Here is a 24,757-nt window from a genome sequence, read left to right on the forward strand (position 1 = left end):
TGATATGTACGTTAAATATCAAGAAAAGTATAATATTAGTACGTAAGATTCTGAAGCACTGATGCCAGTATTACAAATCTTTTCAAGCAGTTGAGACAAAATACCAAGAAGTACGTTAAACAAAATAATACTGACATTGGTATTTTCAATTGGAGATTGCATAAGACTGACAGCCACGATAAGCAATAAAATCAATAGTTATTGATAACAGAAATAACAACTAGTATGGCCTTCAAACTGCAAATAGCGAGGAAATAATATCTAAGCAAAAAACGGATAAAGAAAAAAGGTTAAATGGTAAAATATAACAGGAATCTACAATGTGGCCTTCAGGATTTTAAAATAACGATGATTTGAACGTACTTTTATCACTATCAATGAATATATACGCTACCTTTCATATCTCTTTCTCGGTACAGTTTCATTAACAAGTATCTCTACACGTATCCCCGTAAAATATTCAAATGTTATCCTAGATATCTTAGTTAAATTTCTCCAATTTTTAAAAGCAGACAGTCTATGCGACACACAAAGCAAATGACTTCTGATGAGCATTTTTACATCCTTATATCAATAAAACATTATTAAAAGAACAGTGAGTTCTGTTTGACCTGAAATCTCAGTTATCATAGAAAAAATTTACACATTTTACAAATTAAACTTTAGATAGCCTAGGAGGTACACCATACTCACTTTATGTATAGTTAAACGTAAATCCTTCGCCATGTGATGAATTGGAAAAATTGTTTTTCGTATACGTTGATTATACTAAGATTGAAAAACCTGTTTCTCTAAAATTAAATAAATTACAGACTGTCAGCTCAAGCAGCAAGTAGGTATCACGTATTATTTTCACAAAATAGAGAGTGGTTTGGAATCATTCTACGCCTATAATGATGTGTCTACTTATTTCGAGGTCTACATTTTAATTAATTTCTAAAGTAAAGAGCATCCCCTTGGTATGGTTAAATTATATAAGCTAAGCCCATACTCTATCACGTCTGTTAAAAACGCACCATATGCGATATATTTATGTGAATTAAAATCTGGCATGCTACTGCAGCAAAGAAGAAAATTTTTTAGTTTACCAGATTTAATTTATATCAAGATTTGAGATGTGAATTTAGAAGCCGAAGTACTTACATTCAAAGAATTTTTATGTATTTTGTTGTTCGAAATATGGAATGCGAGAAACGAAAATATTAGTTCAGTTCAGTTGATGAGGAATGGGGACACATGGTCTTTATCAGTGGTTAACAGATATTGACAAGTATCACTGAGATGATTGAATTAATGTCTTAATATTATTACTTTAACATTTGGAGGATAAATATTCTGAATAATTTGTGACCGGTCACATCACGGTCAAATTACTAAATCACATCGTAAAACGGAAAATTTTTCCGAAATAGTTAACGGCTCCGGTTAATTCTGTAGTTAACTGTATTTGTTCGATAGACGAGATGATTCTGGATTCAAGTTTCGAGCTATTAGAATCTGAGAATAATTTGTAGTTTTTTAAAATTTAGAGCATATGCTGTCAAACGAAACATACTCATTTTTCACTTAAAATAGAATTAAAAAAAAAGACATATTAATTTGAATAAACTGACACGAATATTTATCTTATACTTAATACAGCTATTTTTTGCCATCTTATCATCAATTTAAGTACTGAAAACTTTTTTATATCTTCCGTCCTATACTTTTCTCTTTAATTTAAAAATACTGAGTGATGAAAGGTAATTGAATACTAGCTGAGTTAAAACACAGGAATTAAAATAAAGCTATCTATGTATTAAATGTGTGATGAACTCTCGATAGCATACCTCGAAACTAATTAGTCATCGTTAAATGCAACTGCAGCTGTTGCAGACTAAGAACAATAAAAACAATAAATGTTTATATTTTTAGAATTATTTTTTTTTTGGCTTTAAATAATCTTATAATTGTTATCTTACACCTTGAAATAATATATTCCAGGCGAAAAATTTCTTTCACATCTACTTTTGCGCAAAAAGTTTAAACATTGTTTTCGAAAACAGTACTTTGAACGTTCATTAAAATGAATTTGATTTACGTTCATATAGATTAATAAATTTTAAGACAAATTGACAAAGATTTCCAAATTAGCAGAGATTTCAACTGGATTGCTGAAAACGAGATTTATTCAAGAAATTTTTATGCTACGAAATCGTAGACGGATTCCCAGAAATTTTATTTTCGAAGATGATTGATTACCTTTAGTAAACGTAAATATCTTCAAACACTCTTTTTGAAATGGATATTTTAGTTAAACTGTGTCTGATAATTTGTTTTCCTTTTTAATTTTTTTACCCATTCTTATAGTAGGAATAATTCAGGCTTTAGTGAGCCAAGAAAGTAATCTCTGTAAAACATTTAGCTATGAAACAAATTTTTTTAGAGAAAATATTTTCCCATATTTCACCTACTATCGCTTTAAAATCGCATAAAAAAGTTCTTGAAATGGTTAATAAAAGCAACTGCTATTTTAGTTTGACAGACATGCATATTACAATAGCGTAAAAGAAAAATTTAGAAATAAAGAATGAAACTACATTTTGAAGAAAATTGCTTCAGAAATAATAAATGAAACTATGTTTCCAAGAAAACTTACTAAAAGCCTCCTTAAAACTATGTTTTCTAAGAAATGATGTGCTCAGAATCACAAAACCTTATTTGGAGTTCAATAAGCCGAAATCCTGCAAGAATTAATGACCGCTGTCTCCACAATAAGTCGCTCTAATAACAAAAGTCCAGCCAAATAAAAATAAAGTTCAACCAGCGGAAAACCTTACCGATAAGACCCATGTCTTCTCTTCAAATCTAAACTCCAATTTCACTTTAAAACAAAACTAAACAAAACACCTAAAACGAAATAAAAATATACAAACAGAGCTGCAATACCTGAGTCCAGTATACAGATGAAAACAAAGTTGTGTACACAAAAGCAGGAAAACACGCATTTGTAAGCCGCACAGAAGAAAAATGTTGTCTTGTGGAAGAAATGCTCTTTGTTTGCAGAATACTCTAAGAAGTAAAACATAGTTTTCGATGAATAAAGAGGCTTATGATTGGTAAGAAAAAACATTCTAGGTCTACAGAAAAGCAAACAGAAAAAGCTACATAATTCCATTCCCTGGGAACTGAACATAAAAACTTCAACAATAGGCCACATAGATGCTAATTACCTTCGACTTTTCCTAATATTACGTAATATGTATGTACTTAATTGATTCCTCAGATTCAGTTAACTATTTTTCTTTTCTGCAATGCTATCTCCTAATTGGATGCTCATGGCCATTTTCTCTCAAATTCAGAAGAAAAGTTGAGGTAATCACCCTGTTCATGGAAATGCCAATTTCTCTCAATGTTACAAAATATTTTAATATTGTTCTTACTGCAAACTGCAATCCAATGATCAGAACAATTTTATGTCGACTGGATAGTGATTGGATTATCAGAAGCGGAACGGAATGGCTGCATGATTATTTTCATACTTATTTTCTGTATGGATACAAGAATACTTCTGTCTTTTACAAAAAAATGCCTTCACAAGCATATTCTTCTTCGAGCAGACAAACCTGTAGTGTTTTGCAGCAATAAACTGCTTACCAATCTCCTACAAGTTATATACATTAATGCAGGATTTAAATCCATTACTGAATTAAGTGTATTTAAATTATAAATTATTGTAATTTAAGTACATTGATATTTAAAACTCTTTACGAAGACTCAGACTTACAATATTTTCGACTGAATCTTACAAAAAAAGAACAAATTAAAAATTAGCTTAAACATTTAGGTTGGCGTAGATTTTGAATAAAACTCTATTTATTCTATTAGGGTTTTATTTCAGAGCTACCCCGATCTATGTTTGCTCTTTTTGTCTAATTTTAAATTTTATTAGCGTGATTCTTTCCATTTAGTTTGATCAAGTATACATTCACTTTAGTGTATGTATGAGTTTGAGAAGAAATAATGAAAGTAATTTAAAGCCGCTGAATTTTAGTCACCAAGCAAAGATTTACAATGTACTGTATTTAATCATAATTAAACAACATTCAGTCAATTAAACAAGACATAACATTCAGAGATAATCTAGATAAATAGATTAAAAAATTACGTTTACGCAATATAAATCTGATATAAAATGTGTTTCGTCATATTTTTACATGAAAAATTAATATAATATAAATATAATGTTCGAGATATAACGTTGTGATGAAATTAGAAAGTGGGATAAGATATAACTCACATTAGATTACAGTCATATACCTACAACCCAGTGTAAACCATTTAGATGATACACTGGCATCAAGTACCTAGTATGAAACTTTACTCATATACTTACTGCCAAGTACTTAACCATAGCTTGACACAACCGTTTGGACTGAGAATTTTGAAAAATTGACCATGTTCTAGCTGGAATCGAGACAGAGACTTTCTAGCTGCTAGACCAGGAGGCTCTCAACCGAGGAGGAATTATACCCCTTGGAGGTATTTCATAGTTTCAAGGGGGGAATGTAGTCAGGCGTTTATGTATACCTCTTAAGTATTTAGTTTTATGAATATAAATTCATTAATTAGTATTGAATTTTTGGTATTTATCAATATTTTCAATACTTCTTTTTTTTTAATTTATAAAAAACATTAAAAATATTCTAAATTAAATAAATGTATTTTTTTCAGTTCTAGAAAAGAGGAAGCAGGGAAATGATCGTCTAGCAATGATGAAAGGGGTCCATGAAGTCTGACGGCCACTGCGCTATACGGATGTGTTGATAATTGCACCACATGTCGCATTTGTTGAAGGTGGAGTTGAGATCCAGTTGACCAGTGGAGGTGATATTACTTATGGTCCACCACATTCTTGTACAAATGCCATTATATAGTTACTAACCTTTTCTTTGGGGGGGAGGAGGAAGAACAGAAATCTTGAAAAATAGCGGCTCTCTTTTCAGAGATCGAAACCGAGACCTTTCACTATAAGAAAAAAAAATTTTTTTTTTCAATACTTTTCTGAAATCGCTTTCAGACACCCTTGTTTCAGAATTCAGACTTGAGGGGAAAAGTGAATTATTAAGTTGAAGAGATCTTTAAAAAATCTAAATGATTTATTAGAAAACTATGTCTATGTTTAACAAAATAATCATAAATGGATTGTTACGGACGTAAATAGACACCAGATAAAACTGTTTTAAAAGAAATTTAAAACAGGTTGAGCTTGAATAATTCCGTGATGCAGATTGAAAATAAACTGAAACTTGCAGCTTAGTCAATTTGAAAATACGTAGTGCTGTTGATTACACATTGCCATCTTTTGATGATTCCCTTAAATCGCTTAATATCCGTAGTTCGGCCAAGATACTGCTGGCAGATGATTGGTTAACTGATCATTGCAAATCATATGAAAACTATTTTTCTAAGAGGAGACATGGCTTCGTGGAGGACTTCTAAGAGGAGACTAAAGGAAATTGGATCGGATTTGCACTGCACAAGGGAAAAATCATAAAAACTGCATGCAGCAAGACAATTAATTCACCGCAGGCTAAACTGCGGTCAACTGTTAAACCGCTTTATACTCTCGGCTATTTATGGTCATTAGGGAACAAGCTGACTGCATCAGTTTTTCCTGCGTTTTTTCAGTTCTTTTTTTTTTTTTTTTTTTTAATTCTTTCACAAAGGCATGGGGGCAGAAAACTCCAGTGTGCTTTACCTTAATGAAATAATCCATTCTTTGATTACGGATCTAGTACTGCTAATTATGTGTTTAACATTAATATATGCATCTTAAAACTAAATATTTACGTGAAAAAGTAGAAACTAAATTTAGCTTAGATTATTAATTATGATAATCAGCTTTTCAGGACAGTCTGCTTTAGAACTAATTTTTATTGTTATCAAAATGCGAATTTATCAAATCAGACGAAAAAAAAAGGTCTAAAAATCTAGTTTATAAAGCAATTTATTGCAATATCTGAAGTTAAAAGATTATGTCTTCACACATAGGTACTGAGGTAGACGTAGATGGATTAACTATTAAATAGCCATATATTCTGTTTATAATGTCACATCTAGTCAACTATTAACTAATTAACTTGAAATTCTCTAACTGAAATAACAGGTTCATGAAAGGAACATCATAATTTTTTTCCTTCTAGTTTGTAAATGCTCTTTCCAACAACCGAAAGATGATTTTATTAATAAAATCTTTTATCTTTCAAATATTTATATTTTTACTTTTACAAAGAAGATATATATATAAAAAACATAATCTAAAGGATTACAGAAAGTTCTTTACTTCTAACTTAATTTTACTTAATGCACTCTGGAAGTAAAACAGTTTTTATTCTTACATTAATATTTATATTTCAAACATCAAATTTTAAATTTTAGGAAAAACTAGAAAAAAAAAAAAAAAGAAAAATTTCATATCGCGGACTAAGACGAAATTAGTTTTCCAAATATTACAAATCTCAAAAATTTACATTTATTGTACAGCATATAACATTCGTGACATTTTTTTAATTAGAAGGGCTTAAAAGTAAGTAAAAACTAGCTAATAAAATTTTAAAAATCAAAGGCTCTTTCATTTCTTAAATTCGAGTTCCTCTGATGGGAATACATCGAATTAAAAAAGATCAGTGTTTATGGAAAATAGCTTTCAAAATCGGTAAAAGTAGCTTTAATTCAAAAAAAATTTATCTTTGAAGTTATAATCGTATATTTAAAATTTTAAGACATCATTAAAATATTTCTTTAAAAAGGTTAAATGACGCATCTAAAAAATTTGTTACCTTTATCGAGCTTAGAACTTGGGGGATTATTATTAAAACATTAATCCACTAATGAATAAAAATATACATATATGTTACAATTTAATTCTATTATATCTATAAAACAATTAGATAATGGTTTTCAGGTTTTTATTACTACTTAAAAAAAGAACAGTATTTAAAAGTTATCAAAAAAGAAACTTAATGCAAAATCTTTTAAGTAAAAAACGTTGAAAATTTTAATCAGATCTACTTTAAAAAAATGATAAAAGAATTCCAAACAACTTGACTGTTAGTATAACTCAAATGTTGTATTGTAAAACTTTTGATACTGTTTCAGTGTAATAGCTTTGTAAAATGATGGTATAGATGTAAAAAGAGCATTTTGTTAATGATTGCAGTTTGAATAAAAATAATAATTAAAAAAGTCCTTTATCCAAGTACATAGAATATTGCATTCAGAACATGTTTAGTTAAATAAAATAATTCTGCCTATGCGATATTTTCATAAAAATTTTCAAGCATATGCATTTTAAATTAGATCAGTTAGATATCAGTAAGAGCAAATCCGAGATGTATGTTGATGCCACAGGCCGCAGAATAAGTTTGTTACGCCAGTGTTAAAGAATATCCCTTAGTATGACAACACATATTATTTTAAGATACTATATTTGATATTTACTTCAAAAAAGTTTTTAAATAGTTTTGTAAATAAAATAATACCGAAAGAAAGTATAGAAAAGAAATTTAAAATGCCATTTTGAATACAATTTTCCGCAACATATTTATGCCCTTAAAATATGAGCGCTCTTGCAAAGCATTAGAGTTCACTAAAGTCCATTTTAGGTGTTAAGACAACTAAGAAACGCATGTGCACTGTACAGTTGTGAAACGTCAGTATGTGTCAAAAGAAAGCGTGAAAACGTAAGTATTATCGCAACCACCTTAGTAGAAATCGCCAAATTTTCAGAATGTGCCAAAATCTGGCAACACAGCGCATAACCATTTTTCAGGCAGTCATGCTCATAAGTACTTCAATCAAGCAACGTCGCCATTCGCCATTTTCGCATGCGTTCTTTTTGTTGTATTCCAAGTTGTAGCGGTTTTCATAAACAAATGGTAATATTTTTTTTGCCTTTAACTCAATGTCACTGGTTGAATTTGCTAGTAATGGAAGAAACTGCGGTTAATTTTCTGCAAGCATATAATATTTCGTCTCGAAATTGCTAAGGAAAACAATGCATTGGCAATGCAATGAGATGCATTTGGCAGATACTGATGCGCAATGCCGAGTTTGTATGATTCTCTGATGTTTGAAAACTCAAACTGACCATATTCTGCTTCCAGAAATGTAAGCAATATAGAGGGATAAGTATTTGAATGTTAAACATTGCCACCTAAAAGTTGCGTTCCAACTCTTCTGTTCCTTCCCCAAGATTATCAGTAACATTCGACATCACCCTGTATTTAAAGTTTCTTTTCGTGTTATGTTTTTCGTTTTTCATACGATATACAATTAAAAAAAACTGAATTTAAACAAGGGACTTTGAAAGATGCTAGGAATTGCATTTACAACCGTACTTAATATGGGAAGAGAATGACGGCTATCCATTTATTGCGTGAAATATATGTGCTTGGTTTTGTCCATTAACATTCAATCGAAAGACTAAATGATTTGTATGGATTCTTTAAAAAATCTAAGGGTTCATTAGGATAAATATTTGACTATTTTCAAAGGAATAACAATACTAGTGTTTAATAAGTGAAATTTGTTTATACAAAATAAATTTAATTACCAAAACTAAGGGACAAGAGTGCATTGAACATTTTCAGTTTCTACCCACTAAGGATATATCGATTCAGAAGGATTCACTAAGGATACTCAGCAGGATTATGCATATGTGATGTAATGATCATGAATCTTGTTTTGCGGTAGCTTAATAGTTATATTTGAAACAAGTGTAAAGGAGGATTTATCGTTAGGAGGCAAGCTGTTAAGACTAGAACAAAAAGTCACGCTAAACTTTGACAACTCTTGGATTTTCATCACCAACAGTTAATAAAGTTTACTAGGAATTCTTAAATTTAAGGCAGACAACAGTTTTGGGGAAATAGCGTAGGTACACATAACTGATACAAGAGTATCGCTACTGGCGAATAAACAAGATAGCATGACCCAACCAAACAAAACTTTACACCACACTTTTTTTCAGTGCTAATGCTACTTAAGGGGACGGTGGACTTTAAAATAGCTAAAAATCAACCAAAACATTGAATTTGTTTTTTTACTCTCGTAATATTCCACATACGTAACTACATCGTATGTAAAAAATTGAGTTCAAATATTCTAATTTTTAAAGAAGTTACAAACACTTAAAATGTGTAAACAGCGTAAACTTTGCCCTTTAAAATTTGGAGAAAATGTAAAAAACTGTATTTCAGCAGTTATTTACTGATGTTATAATTTATATATTTGACCAAAAGAAGTATTTATTTCTTAAAAGAAGGCTAGAAATGTCAGTATTGACAACTATCAATGAATTTAACTTTGGTTATGTACATGCTATAGGCGTAGAACAGGAGGCAGCCAACTCGTTTTCTCTACTCGTTGCAAAAAAGCGTGATCAATGTCGCTTGAACCAAAGCAAAAAGAGAAGTTTACATGCTTGGAAAAAACCAGAAATAGTAAAAAATATTGTAAAGCATTAAAAGATACTGTAAATGTAACAAATGAAGGTAAAACATATGATGCGGGTGAATTTAAAAAGTTTCATTGGATATAATGAATGCATAAACTGTTTCTACCTCAAACTTCGAATCTCATACCAATTTGCGATGTGCTTATTTTTCTCAAATTTAATATTATACGATTAAAAATAGTTAAATGATACGAAAATGTTATCCAGTGTCTATATATTCATAGTTAAAGTTAATTTGCTGTTTTTCATGACCATGTATTAAAGGTAAGCTTGAAGAAAAACTTTAAATTCGGTTTTCTCAAAACAAATGTTTTCTCAGTTCATAATGTCTCGAAAATGCTCCATGCGTCTCATTTTTAGTTAAAAATGAATGATATTTGGAAGACACTATTTTGTTATATGTTACAGTAGATCTGTGTATGCATTTTTGGATATGAGGTTGTAGAGTCATAAGGTATTTTTTTGAAAGCAGACAAGATAAAAAATAGCAATCGCTTTCGCCGGGAATCGAACCATGGACCTCTGGAAAACCGGCCCAGCGTGCTACTGTTACACCACGAAGGCACGCTAGGGAAATGGGAGAAATACCGTATATACTCCGCTTTTTAAAGGGCGACTAGGGTTTTAGGGGACCTAGTCGCCAAATCCTGGGTGCGGAGAATCAGCATCCACAACCCTTTTAGTTCGAGCGTTACTTGTAGAGACATTAGGTATTAGAAGCAGAAAAGATGAAAAATAGCATCGCCTTCGCCGGGAATCGAACTACGGACCTCTGGAATACCGGCCCAGCGTGCTACCGTTACACCACGAAGGTACGCTAGGGAAGTGGGAGAAATACCTTATAAGGTTATTAAGAAGTTTAATCTTGTGATAATGTTTAACAAAAGGTGACTTTTTTTTCCAAAACTAGGTTTAAGTTCACAAAAATCCTTTTTAAAAATTTTTAATTCATCATATTCAATAACAGATACACAAAAACTTTTGATAAGTCTTTATAACTAACTAACAGGAAAAATTAGGAAAAAATATTGAAAATTAGCGCACAAGGAGCATTTTAAATCTTTAATTTAAATAATTAATTATTTGTTTTAATATTTTTAATTTAAAATAAATTGAAATTTTTAACATATAAACTGATGTTATAATATGTATATGTATAAAATCTCTTGTTGAGAACACAATAACTTAAGAAAATAGTTTCTAAAGTCCACCGTCCCCTTAATCCAGTAGTCATACATATTGCATTCAGTGTGGGTATGGTTACCGTCAATCTATTCACATATCGTTATTAACATCAACGCATCGATTAATGCCCATCACTCGAGGCAAAGAATGCAGAAATTGAAGCTTGCGTGACAAGCACCAAGTTGCCCCTCCTGACGCATTCCATTTTCAGCTAATTTTAGCAAATGAATGTGTTCTTTGTGGGGTAACAATCCGCGTGAAATAATATATCTATTTTGTCAGCTAGATATTACATGAGCTAGAAGTTGATGGTAGCTTTGTAGTGTTATAGGCTGTATTATGTTGGCATCAACAAGAACTATTAATGAAACGCGATTCTTTCTTAAATGATACGGTGTTGTAGAGTGGTGTTTTACTTTCTTATGCCAGTTGATTTCGCCGTTGATGATGGCTTGCAACATCAGCATAACGCAGCTTCCCATTGGGCACAAGTGGTCTAAATTGGTTCGGTGAATAATTTCCTAAATTCCGGTAATTTAATTTAGCCCTCCTTCGCTTAGCGTAAATTCACTAGTGTGCAGATGGGACATTTTTCGACCTTAATGCTTTGCATAGACATCCAACATACGTATATAAATTACCTATAGCCATTGAACATATCCCAAATGGAAGTACATGTGCAACGACAGCTCTTTTTGCATACGCCGTCTGTTTGGTTGTTATTTTGCCTACGGGATGAAATAGTCTTGCTTTTCTACATTTTGGTATTTGAGCTTATCTTGTCAAAAGTTGTATTGAATTTGAGAGGCTAGAGTTAAAACAAGTTATTGAAATGAAAAATATATTAAACTAGATCATCGGTAATCAAAAAGTAAAGCAATCCTGCAAAAGTCTGCTTTGAGCCAAGAGTTCATAAGGATAGAACACCACGGCTACAATACCACGACAAAGGTAAGGCATTACAATGTGTTCAACGCGTTTTTTCTCTCCAGATATGCATATTTCTTGGATCAGATCCAGAGTGGACGACAGTTCTCTAGTTCTCAGTCGAGTCTCGGACCTGGCAAAATCGAACAGGAAGGCAGTGTCCTAATATTACTACATATGCTGGTGTTAAAATAAAAGTGGGTATACTTTTAGCATTAAATATAGATTTCATTATCCTTTGTTACAAAATAAATTTTAATGAATAATTTGAGAAAAATAAGATACTTAGTTTATTATTTAAATTAAAAAATTAAACTTAAATTAAGCTAGCGATACAACCCTTTGGTTAGGCCAAAGTGCTAAAGTCAGGTCCAATTATTTGGATTCGGCTGTACCTTGCAAAGTTCGTATTCAGAGATAAAGTATGCCTGCTGTTACGAACTCACAGGTAGACAAATGTCAGCTTTATTCGGACTGAATTGAAAATTTGCTTTTTAAACTCTGGATTCGAAATAATAAGAATGCTTAACAAATCTACCTTAGCGGTAAATTTATAAATAAGTTATGCTAATTGAAATCTAAGAAGGAAGCCTAGAAGTTTTCTCTTATTTGATACGGAAGCAAACCTAATTCAAAACCACTGAATAAAAGTTTAGTAAAAAGCTAGGATTTCAAGAAAATTTCCAAGAGCCCTTAAAGAAATAAACATATTCCATAAATGGAAGTCTTTCAATTATTTTTTTCCGGAAATCACTTTCTGAATATCTAATATAATTTTTGATGCTTTCCTCCCCTCTATCCACCTCCTATAAATAGCGCATGACTACCCTGGAATATTCTATCGTCGACACCCGGTCGTCACGCCACTCATCTCACCATTCCAAAATGGCCCCCTAGTATCCATTTTCCAGTTCAGAGCGAACTTTCCATCACATACGCATGGTCGGAGAGATATCTTGTCAGGTGAATAGAAATCGAAGATGGCCTTACAGTTTCGTTTTCCACATTTTTTTCTTATTTGTACATTTATATCTCTATAATTATTTATAGACCCGTAGAGGCATTTCTACAAGCTAAAGGAAAAAAAAAGAGCTACGGAAAACTTATTTATTTCAGTCATCATATTTATTTTTCAATCTGGGCAACGCAATACCGACTCTTTCAATCGAAATGAGTACGGAATGATGAAAGTAAAACAAAATAAATCCATCTACAGAAGTATCTTTTAAAGAAAATCACAAAAATAAAAGAGGTATTCGGCAGTAAATGAGAGCAGAGCAATAGAATTTTGTAATCGGATTTACTGCCATCCGTCTCAGAGAGCTGAAGTCGGCATTATTTTCTCGAATTAGATTACTACGCGCAGGCCACCCGGAAGCGATGGTTTAGCTTTTTCTTCTTCTTTTTTTGGTTCTTTCGTTATTATTTTAAAGTATTTTATTTGTTTTTTAAGAAAGACAAACAACTTCCTAAGACGTGATTATTATTAGCTGGAAGCGAAGGTGTCTGAAACAATTGTTTGCAAATGACTTCCATGATTCATTTCGAAGTGCTATTATATAGAGACAGAGAACAAGAATTGACAAAAAACCGTCGGGATGACATGGAGGGTGGAGGTAAATAAAAAAAGTACCTGGATAAGTATTTTCGCAACCTTCTCCGACTTTTATTTCTTTTATCCTTCAGAAAAGGAAAAAAAGACATAAAAGAAGACTAATGAGCGAATGACTCGATGAAAATTTGAAAGAAATGTAATGGTGTTCTTAATACTCATATCTAAGAAATATATTTCTACAGTATAAATAATTCGATAAGAAACTGAGCTTATTCAATTAGTAAAATTTACTTAGTCTTTAAAGCTGAAAAAAGTGCTATTCTTAACTGCTATGCTGAACTTCTTAACTGTTAGTAATGTATAAAGTAGAGCTTCTCAAATTAAGCATCGTTCTTGGTTTTTCGGGGAGGCCTAGACATCTTGAGATTGTTATACATAGTAGTACCCTTATTATGTCACGTTTATTACTTAGCGTAAGATTATATAATACTAACAAAAGCACTTCTACGAGACTCTAGAAAAAATTAGTTTCTGTTTTATTTTATACTTTACATCATGCAAACTTCAAAATAAATGCACTCGGCTTCAGCTCTTAATATGTTTAAGGAGCTAGCCGCTAAACACAGAGGTTGACATTTTGCTTTCCTAATTGCTGTTTGTCATGAATCGTATGAGCAGTCTTACGATGACTGGGTTTGCCATTGAAAATGACTAGTTTTAGCCTTTTACATGTAAATACAATGATGATAATAACACATCAGTCGTAATTGTTCGCATCTTGTATTTCAGTTGTTAATAAAAATTTAACATTAATAAAGTTAAAGGTTCAATATACAAGACGATGACTCCAGATTCGGAATTTTGAGGAATTTATTACTCCCTATTGTCAAAAGAATTAGAATATTCCAGGGTAGTCATTCCAGGGTATGACTAAGATTATGAAAATATACACCAAATACAACAAATATACAACAAATGTTTCAAAGTAAAAAACCAAATCGTCCAGGGAAAGAGACGCTAATGTATCTTTTACATGGTCAGTTTTATTTAATAATTTTATAACAATCTTCTCCGTCTAAAAGTGATTACATATATATTTGCCTTACACTGCTCACTAGTAGCCGCGCGGTAAAGTCGATGACAACTGGTAGTTCGATTCGTAGTCACAGAGTTTACACCGGGCGACAAAAAAGTCAAGCTAACTACATTTTATTTAGTTTTTAGTATAAGATAACCTTCTGAAGAATGAAGAAAAAATTTTTTACCTTTATTTTAATCTGGATGGGATGTAAATGGATATGCAAATTAAACTTTCATTGATTGAATCGAATGCTAGACAGAACTACCAATGATCTGCTTCCTTAATTGTTCCCTCTACTGTGGGCCTTCTTTAATAAGGTTGTTATGCAGGCAATTAGCATATTAACATTTCTTACATGATGGAATAAAATTTCAAAACAAGGTTTTAGTTTAAAGTTTCAACAAAATTCCTAGCAGGAATACGTTAAATATAATTTTATGCTTTTTCCTTTGTGCAAGGTAAGTACAATGTAAGATAAAGAATGTGATTTAGGGAAGCCCTTTTTAAAAAATATAGTTGTAAGTGAAACATGTTTGTATTGCCTAGACATTATATTCAGAGTTATAGACACCGTGCTTCATTAAGTTCCTTTTGTGTGAGCCACATGCCAGTGTTTTAAAGTAAATCATATATCGAGAAAAAAAGTTTGATACTCATTTAAAAGGCAATTTTGAGTCTCAGTTTGTAGTAAAGCATAATTTGAAATTATAATTTTCATGCTATTGTATATCTTTTTCCAAGCAAATTTTATGATAGCATACTTAAACCTGATATCTGTTACAACAATATCGTTTTAATAACAAAACGGAGATATCTATTGTTCTTGATGGTTCTGAAGATCATTGCGCGTGGAAAAAACAGACTGAACGATGGAGAAGACGAAGTTGTGACAGCATTAAATGATTTGATGTCTAGGAATTACCAATTGGCAGAAATCGGGAAGCGGAAATGAAAATAGATGATTAGACAGTGTAATATAATTATTACAATGTATTACACGCAAATGAAAAGGAGGCTTCTTTTAAGTGAATAATGTTGTGATAGTTACCGGCAGTTGACTGATGAATACTTTTCAGTTGTTTTACTCTTACTGGTATATCGTGTCCTTCGAAAATTAAATTACTCGCATAATTTTCACCTCTCGAGTTTCGTACGATGAAATTAGTAAAATAAAGGGGGAAAATACGCGAGTAAATACGGTATATAAGTTTAGACATGAAACAGCTTAGACATGAAAACGTTCTTATGCAGAATAAACTTGAAACTCATACATTTCGTAGAAAATATTTCATTTCTCCTTTTCACTATTAATCTGAATTATTGTGCCTGTATTGAGAATTTAAAAAAGCATGAATCCATGATGAAGTAAAACCGTAAACTGTAATCACAGGCCGTAAACCGGGCATTTACCCAGAGCACAATAATTTCCTGCTGTCGCAATAAATAATTACACGAAAATATTTAAACACAATGAAAAAATTAGCTAATTCATTATTTATCAACTTTTGTGGAAACGTTTTCACCGGATGGATATGATCCGATTCAGCGGTTACACATTTACCTATTTTGGGGATTAGTCTCAGACTTTAAAAATGTCAACACATATAGCCAATCAGAAAATTCCTACCGTGAGACTCTGCCATAATTAAGTCTGGTGTGTTAATGAATTTTCGAAATCTCTCACCTTCGGAAGTCTTAAAACTGGTTATTTTCATACATATCTGAAAAACATATTCTTATTTTCCTTTCTACGCACATCAGACGTGAAAAGTATATCCTTTTTAAAGAAATAAATTGCTGCAAGGCAAAGTAATCCTTAAGCAGATAAACATTATGTATTTTTTCCCTCTTTTTTTCTTTTCTTCTTTTTATCGTAAACAACGTGGAATGGCATTTTTTGATACCATTATATAGCGATCGTGTATATATACTCTTTCGCATAAATACAATTTTTTCCCCAGATTAAATTCTAGGAAAACGGTTTAAACAATAAAAGAATCTCGAGAGAGAAAATGAATTTAAAAAAAATTCTGCAATAACCTTTTTTTACTCATTTTTGTATTTTTACTACGCGCAATTAGCAAAGCTTTACAGAGGGGAATTTTTTTCGGTGAAGCAGAGAACCCAAAGACTTCGAATAATTATTTCAGAAAAAAATACTTAGTTCATTATGGGAAGGATTTATGTAAAAATAAACTTAAGCACTAGCTAGAAATGAATGAAAAAACAGCTTTAAAAACTAATGAGGGTCCATCGATAAAGCGGTTTTCATAGCGCAAAGGATGAAATGAGCCTTTCGCCATTTTATTCATTCATTTATTTATTTTTAAAGCTAAAAATGTTAGACAAAACAAAACAAAACCAAAATGAAATGAATTTTCGCTTTAAACTTCCCTTCTTATTTCAGTTTTCGCAAATATCCAGAAGTGAATATTTCAATAACGATTCAAAGTAAGATATATAATTCCAAAAGCATGCAAAGCCCTAATTATTGTTTCGTCTTTTCTAACCTTCTCAGAAAGGAATACTTTTTTGATTTCAAAAATTCTATCCTTTCATACCTTTGTCTCTCATGGTCTTTTTCGCATTTCGGGGAGAAATGAAGTATTTTCTACGAAATGTATGAGTTTCAGTTTTATTCTGCATAAGAACGTTTAACCAACCAAACCGTCTCTATCCACTGACCAACCAAAACTTCTGAAATCACCTTTGCAGTACGTAAATCTGCTGACCTGTAGTCATGGGCGCAAATGTCGTGACTGAAAACGATATAAAGTCTATTCCGTAATAAAATTTCTTAAGTCTGTCACATAATCAAATTGTTAAATTTGGAGTTACGAAAATAAATAATATATAAATATGCAATAAAACACAAAAATACTACATAAGTCCGAATGGAAATCTCAATAATACGTAATCTCAATAATACATACAAGCTATCATGATGGAAATTTTAAAAGTTATTTTACGTAATAAATCATTGTTTAGAAAATAAGTTTTATATTGAAGTCTGCCCTTATTTCGAAGATTTCTTTCTTCAAAGTTTCAATGTATTTAAAATACTTTCTATTCAGTGTCAACATTGCACCCACAGCTTGTTTCATTCAGATTATATAGTACCCGGTCCATCTTGATAAATAAATAATCGGAGAAGTAGCAGGTCTGGGAAAGGTCCTTCAAATTTCGACGCTAACATTACCCCCCCCCCCGATTAACTATGACAATCATAGGGACGACGTGCACGTTAATTCAAAATCATGGTTTTTGAGTTATCAAATTACGGTTAACAACAGTGACTACCATTCAGAATAACGATTATCCGAAGACAACTAAAAAGACAAAAAGACGAATACCTTATTTCTTTGCGTATTTTCTCTTTTTTAAATAATTTAATTCTCCGAAAATCGAGAGAGAAAAATTATGTGAGTAATTTAGTTTTCGAAGAACGAGGTTACAGTAAGAATATAATAACTGAAAATTAGTCATGGATAAACTACACATAAATATTGCACTATTATTCCTTTAAAAGAAACCTACATTCCAATAAGAATACATAGTAATATTAACATTGCAATATCCGACGGATTTTTTTTATTAAAAACACAAAGAATTTCCCATGTACCACAAAGTATCCCATGGGGCTTACAGAAGTAAGTGTGAAACGCAATACAAAATAATGAACAGTATTGGAAAAATTTAAAACAAAATTGTGAACGATTATAAAAATTTACAATGAACTGACAAAAATAGTCAAATGCACATCTTCCGGAAATAAACTGATGAGCATTTGGACGCCATTTAATATTAATGGTCTTCAGTGCCAGTTTCAGGATCTTTCTTTCATTGTCATATTTGGAAGATAGAAGAAGCACATGTTTAGTATTTTCCTCGCCACCGACGCTGCAATCACAAAAAGTATCTGCACCCAACTTAAATCTGCTCAGGATAACTTTTAAAGTTTCTGTGGCCAGTAATAATTGGGCCATTTCATCATATTTTAAAAAATGATGACATGGAAATGTAGAATAATTAGCAATGCTATTCAGTGGTGAGTTTACGTTAACATTTGGAATTTGTTTTGTGTTTACTTATTATGTGATAAAAAGCACTTACATGAAACTTCTCAGCTGCTGCACCATTTTGTAAGTATTAAAAATGTGTTTCTAGTTTTATTTTCCATGATTAAAAATGTGGATTAGGGAATAAAGGAAAGTCGGCTTTGAAACAAAAGACTTTTCGTGTCACTGAAAAGGCATGGTCGGAATAACGATTTATTAATACCACTGTAGGCTGCCTTATTTTTGTCAACAATACGAGGAGAGGTGCCGAAACTCATGTTCATAATACTTAGTGTGATGAAGGATCCATTGAGAGTGTGATTATGCAGCTCATCGCACGCTCTCGGATATAGGTCTCCACAGCTGTAGATCCTTTTACCTACACTCAACCTATACTCGCCATAAACGCATATTGCGAACATGGAAATCCTCGACAGGGAAACAAGAGGCCACAAACTGCAAAAAATAAAGTGCCTTTTTTATGTTTAGGCTAGTATAGTACGCACTTATTTTTCTATTTTTAATCGTGAAAATTTATATACTGATTCTGTAATAGTTCTTGTCTACGCTTTCAGTTTACATATAACCCAGATGTCTACAGCTTTTAACAGAATGCAAAATGTCGTTGAAGTAGACTGACTATACTTTACTTTGAGACTGCAGGTTGATGGTTATTGCTTACTGTCACTTGATTAAAACTGGTATTTCTGTGATTTTATGATAGTTCAACTATGATTTCCTTTTGTTTTATTTTTAGAGTAATTAAACTGCACGCATTTTGTGCACAATTAAATTTTCTTTATATTCATTTTATGATAAAAATATACATTCAGATTTACCATGCACTAGAGCAGATTTATCATGCACATGGTAACTCAGCTGAACACTCCAAGGGAAAATAATCTTTTATGCGTCTTCTCCTTTTCTAACTCTTTTTACTTAATGTTTTATGTTTATAGTTGTTTCCTTTGATGACTCTGAAATTAAATAATATCTGATTACATTTACAGGAACCGAGGATTTCTAATCATGGTAGCCTGCAATAATAAACTTTTTATTAATTATGTCTATCAGTGTCAATTATTATTTCAAGGCCAGTGACAATAAAACAATGTACCGATCACAATGCTCTAAGTGCGTAAAAGTTTTCACAGATTGACCGGAATACTATTTTACAAGAGTCTGTTTTAAATGACCAATTAAAAAAATCAAACAAGACCTTTGAAAATGTTTTACATTCATTTTTCTTGGGTTTAAAACCTTTATCCCCCTTTAAGTCATTTAAATCCAAATTATACTTTATTAGCAACATATCTCGCTGAAACCAAATGTTCTCCATTTGGTTTCAGCGACTGCAGAAAAAAAATTATTAATCAATTCTATATTAATTAAAAACATTACCTACTTTAACCAACCCGAAAACTTTCGACAATGATTTTAAATTATCATTCTTTTACGCCACTTTGTAACTCTTTACATGCATTTTTTATGGAAAAATTAATCTTTAAAGTTAGAAAATAATTTAAAGTTCAATTTATAAAACAAAATTTACTTTATTCAAATGATGTTAATACAATGTCCGTAAAGTTTCTTTATGTTAATTAACCAATTATTTTATGTTTTGTATCTTTACTTTTATTTCTCCGTTCCGTTTTCCCACCAGAGAAGAAATTAGTTCGCGAATATTTATAATGAGGTGTTTAAATTGTAAGACAGAGCTTGTTCTACCTCTCGAGGAAAAGCTACTAGGTTGCTAGATAAGATAAGATTTATAGTTTTCGGCCTTTCATTAAAATTGCCGATACTGAATCAGCACGCCGGTTAGATAAGCGAGCCAACTTCGCGTTAAATAGATCTGTGTAGCCTTTGGTTACTATCTTACTCAAATATAACTTTGCATTTGAACTTAGTGTTATTCTAAGTTATCTCACCATAAGTGCTGGCTGAGCTTGTAAGCACCAGGTGTGTCTTTTGTTTTTCTGAGTTTTGAATAAAAAGTTTACTTCTGAGTTTTACACTTTTTCTCAATTTTCAGTTATTATTTTAGACTTAGCGATAATTCGCTTAAAATATACCAAGAGTTTGGACACTCACTATTAGGCGATTACGAAACATACCAGACTTTATAAGTTCCATAAAAAGAAAAAAAGAAAGTAGTGTGTTTAATTTTTTCAGAACTGGCATTGTTAGGTCTCATGTATAAATATATTAGGTATATTTTTCGTTTATCGTACTCCTAGATATAGAGCACTGATGATGATAGTACGACTCTGTCCAGCTCAGTCCTAATTGTATCAAGAAAATTCACGAGAAACAGGAATCTCACACCCCTTTTATGCCCCATGATGTAGGATCTGCCTCCGCTAATTACTGTAATAACTAGGCAGCAATAATTAAGTGAATAAATGATGCAAACTAATAAGCCAATAAAATAATTAATAAAAAATATAAGAAGCCTCATCATAAGCGACCTGCATGAACAGATTTATGCAGCTATAATGTAAAGAGTATTTCTAGATCAGCAACAGGTTGTCTGGAATAAAGAATCGAAGCAATAAATGATTTTAAAAACTCAATACTTGCAGTTTAAAGTTCATAAAATTCCAGCTATTAAAGGCTCAGATAAGAAATGTTTCTCTTCCAAAATGCCCCTTTTATCCAACGTTTGCGAAAAAGTAAAATACGAAAGAAAAGAAATCCTGGTAACCCGAACCAATTAGCTATAAAAAATACGCTAAAAGGTTATCGTAAACAAAATCTTTTCTTCAAACAAATAAAGAATAAAAAATGAAGTTCAGGAGGAAGGTAAGAAAATTGAGCCAATTGCTTGAAAATAGAGCCTTATAGAGGCAACCCAACATGTTAAGTCTTTTGGAAACAAAGCTTATTTGAGAGCATTTTATTTATTATTATTTTTTTTAAACTAGATTATTTAATACTCTTTTCAAAAGAATAAGATTTTCCAAATGTGGAGTTTGTTTATTTTTGTCAGTGATAATTTCTTCGCATTCGTTTTTCAAATTGAGAGGAAAATCGCTTGAAAGAAGCTATAGTCGTTGAAAACTAAAAGAAAACAATAGAAACAACAGTATAAGAAAATCTTTTAAGTTGACTGTTTTGAATTTTATTTTTCGAAATATAGATAAAATATTATAACTAGTAGGGTAGGAAAAATAGGTTAGAAATGAAAACAGTTGTGATAAAATGAGTTATTTTAAGTTTAGATCCTAGTATTGTTATTTAGTTTAATCGCAGAATTTAGATGAACAGAGCAAAATAAGAAAATATCTGTACGTCATGTGGTTAAAACATAGCACCAAGATATATTCCAAAATAAAGAAGGTAGTTACACAATTTAGAAAGATTTCGGGCTGTTTAAGATGTAAAAAGTATTTTTTTTTAATACTTTTTACATCTTAAACAGCCCGAAATGTAAAAAGTATTAAAATGTAAAAAGTATTTTTTTTTTTTTTTATATATATGTTCGATCTGACAGCCTTCTTTTCTGGATTATAAGTCTATATTGTGATTTATGTGATATAATGGATTTTCGTTATAATTCCAGGGGTATTGATTTTCAGTCTTCTTCCACTACTTTCCAGACTCCAGAAATCGTAACCGTTTTGCGCTCAGAAAGATCTTTCATAAAGGGACCAGAGGCACAAGAGTGCAAAAGTGAAACGTCAAGAGACTTTGCAGGAATACGTTGAAAAGTTATATATATGCAATATATACCTGTATCAGTCTTCCTTTTCAAATGAATGCAGTGTTACTTTTCGAAGTATGGCTTGTTGCTTTGTCTTGATGAAGTTTCATTCTTTGTAAGTGACTGGAATAAAGAAATGGAATATCTTCTGGTAAATATCGGACGGCAAACTTTCTTTTAATTTAACATTTTTTTTTCATTCAACTTATTTTTAACTTCCCATTGCCAGAGAATCTCGCGACAATCATAAACCCCTTTGCACTGATGAAACCAGGTTTGTACCCTTTTCTTTTTTATTTGTTGGAGCCATTTAGGTAAATCCAAGCTTCATCAAAGCTCACAGTGCATTTCCTCACGCGAAATGCTTTTCATACAGGATTCTAAAAACTCTTCTGCGTTGAACCACATGCCTCAGCAAAAGACGACGAACATTATGTTTTTTAGCTTTTTAAATTGTAAATCTTTGTTAATTACTTTATTTATTGTTGCTAAAGATTTATTTAAAAACTTTGCAATTGATTTCTGCGTCGGCGGATTTTCTCTTTTTACAAGTGACTCAATTTTGGTAACATTAGAAACAAAGCGTACCTTTTTAGGCATTCATATAGTCTTCTTTCCATAGAGAAGTAATTATTGACGATTTTTCCTTTCCTATTAATAAATGTTGCTTGCTTTGCACTTAGAAATTTTAATACCATGCATTTCACGACGTTTTTGAATTATAGAATAGGAATACTTCTCTTCGTAAAGCGTATAAGATATTTCTCCCGCCTTCTTAGCGTGCCTTCGTGGTGTAGTGGTTCTGCACGTTGGACCGGTATTCCGGAGCTCCGCGGTTCGATCATTTTTCATTTCCTTTGCTTCCAAAAAATACCTAATGTCTCTACAGTGGCGGCCGAACTAAAAGGGTGTTGGATGATGATTCTCCTCACCAAGGATTTGGCGATTGGGTTTCCTATGAACCCCATTCGCCCTTTAAAAGGGGGAGTATGTAAGGTATTTCTCCCGCCTTCCTAGCGTGCCTTCATGGTGTAGTGGTTTTGCACGCTGGGCCGGTATCCAGAGGTCCGTGGTTCGATTTCCGGCGAAGGCGATTGCTCGTTTTTCATCTCTCTTGCTTCTAAAATACCTAATGTCTCTACAAGCGTAAATGCATATCCTTCAATCTGTAGCTTGTTTACATGCGATATTTTGAAAAAAGAATAATTTTAAAAGTAGCAAACGATATTTCTCAATTCAAATAATTAGCTGTTGCTAGAAAGTTTTACTTCAAAACATTTATTTTTTTCAAAATTCTTTATTGAAATCGTTCTAAAAATGTGTAAACACCCCCCGTAAATGGTGATAAATATAAACGAGGGGAAAATGTTACTTATTTTCTAATGTTTTCAAAATCTGGTTTACTGAATAAACTCGATCTTAAGAGTCGATGTGAACTGACCTTTACATTCGGTTTTGTGATAAAATAATTAGAAAACCAATTTTCACATTAATATTTAATAACGTAAGGTATATATTGCGGATCTTATTCACGTGCCAAATATCTGTGGAATAATATGTGCATGAACATGATACTTTCAGCAAGGAACCATACTTTTGTCATCAAGTCATTTCCGATTGCAGTGAGTGTTTTCTAAACATAAAGAAATATATCCTTTTAGTGCTATTTTAGGGCTAGCTATTTTATTAAACTAAGGAAGAAAACACAATAATATATTTTTATGGACAATACTTGGTTTGTAAATAAGAACACTACCATACAGTGTTAAGACTGTTAAGAAAAGATTACTTTTAATTTACCGACGGCAATGTTGTCGCACAGACCATTCTGTCGAAAACCGTTGCATGTTGTTTAGTAACAGAAGAGGTTTTGTTATTTTTCCACGTCTATGAATATATCGTTTAGAAACCTTGAAATTTTGCAGAGGAGATACATGATATCTGATATTAAAAACATCCTTTATTATTTATATTAAGTTATAAATACTAGTGATATTAAGAAATACGCATATCACTTCTGAAATGATTAGCACGTATATATTTTAAATAGATTTATAGCAGCGTATTGTTTTTAAAGCAGTGAATTTTAGTTATATGAAATAAAAATTAAAAATCTGAACTGCAATATGATAACTTAGTGTAACATCCCATGACGTGATGTAATAAAAGGAATGATTAAAATACAGATATTTTTAATTTTAAGTACTGAAAGGTGTTCTTTTTTTATTGTTATTACTGTTTGCCAGGAGTTAATCGCTTCAAAAGTTATTTAAATAAAGTTATTTTAGTTCCTTTTTGGTTTTAACATCTGATTTCAAGCTGCAGCGTTTCTTAACTTTAGTTTATTTTGCAAACCCAACTGAGGCTTAAAACAAGAATGTTAGAAGTAAAAAATTTCTCTTATCAGTCTCAACTAATAGGATAATTCTCTCCCCCAATTAAGTGATAACATGCCTTTTTCTTGAAATTAATCCAACCAAAAGTTGAATTTCTCTATTGGTATTGCAGCACATCTTTTCCATTTACAAATAAAGCACTTAATTAGTGAGACATAAGTCAAATTTATACTATGCATTTAAACAATTTATGTGGTATACTATTATGGAATACTGCTTCAAACGTTCTTCGAGCAATAGATTTTAAAAATACTATTTTAAATTTAATGTATTAGATAAAATTACCAATGCCTGTTAAAAATGATCCACAGTAACATTACTGATGTAAAATAAAACCTTTTATGATGAGA

The 24,757-nt window shown here is 31.5% G+C and overlaps 1 protein-coding gene and 1 long non-coding RNA gene across 3 annotated transcripts in view; one reads left to right on the forward strand and one right to left on the reverse strand.

Moving 5' to 3' along the window:
- LOC146998389 (uncharacterized) overlaps nt 1-22,167 on the forward strand; it is a 33,851-nt gene extending 11,684 nt beyond the window's left edge. Inside the window, exons 2-3 of the long non-coding RNA XR_015039419.1 lie at nt 4,714-4,866; nt 21,871-22,167. This is a non-coding gene — a long non-coding RNA (uncharacterized LOC146998389). The remainder of the gene's footprint in view (nt 1-4,713; nt 4,867-21,870) is intronic.
- LOC118202282 (transducin-like enhancer protein 4) overlaps nt 1-24,757 on the reverse strand; it is a 645,188-nt gene that overhangs the window by 178,644 nt on the left and 441,787 nt on the right. The gene's annotated exons all lie outside the window — the stretch shown is intronic.

The sequence above is a fragment of the Stegodyphus dumicola genome, chromosome 2 (assembly GCF_044657685.1).
Source record: "Stegodyphus dumicola isolate Sdum_Otavi_A_Nest chromosome 2, ASM4465768v1".
Taxonomy (NCBI): domain Eukaryota; kingdom Metazoa; phylum Arthropoda; class Arachnida; order Araneae; family Eresidae; genus Stegodyphus; species Stegodyphus dumicola.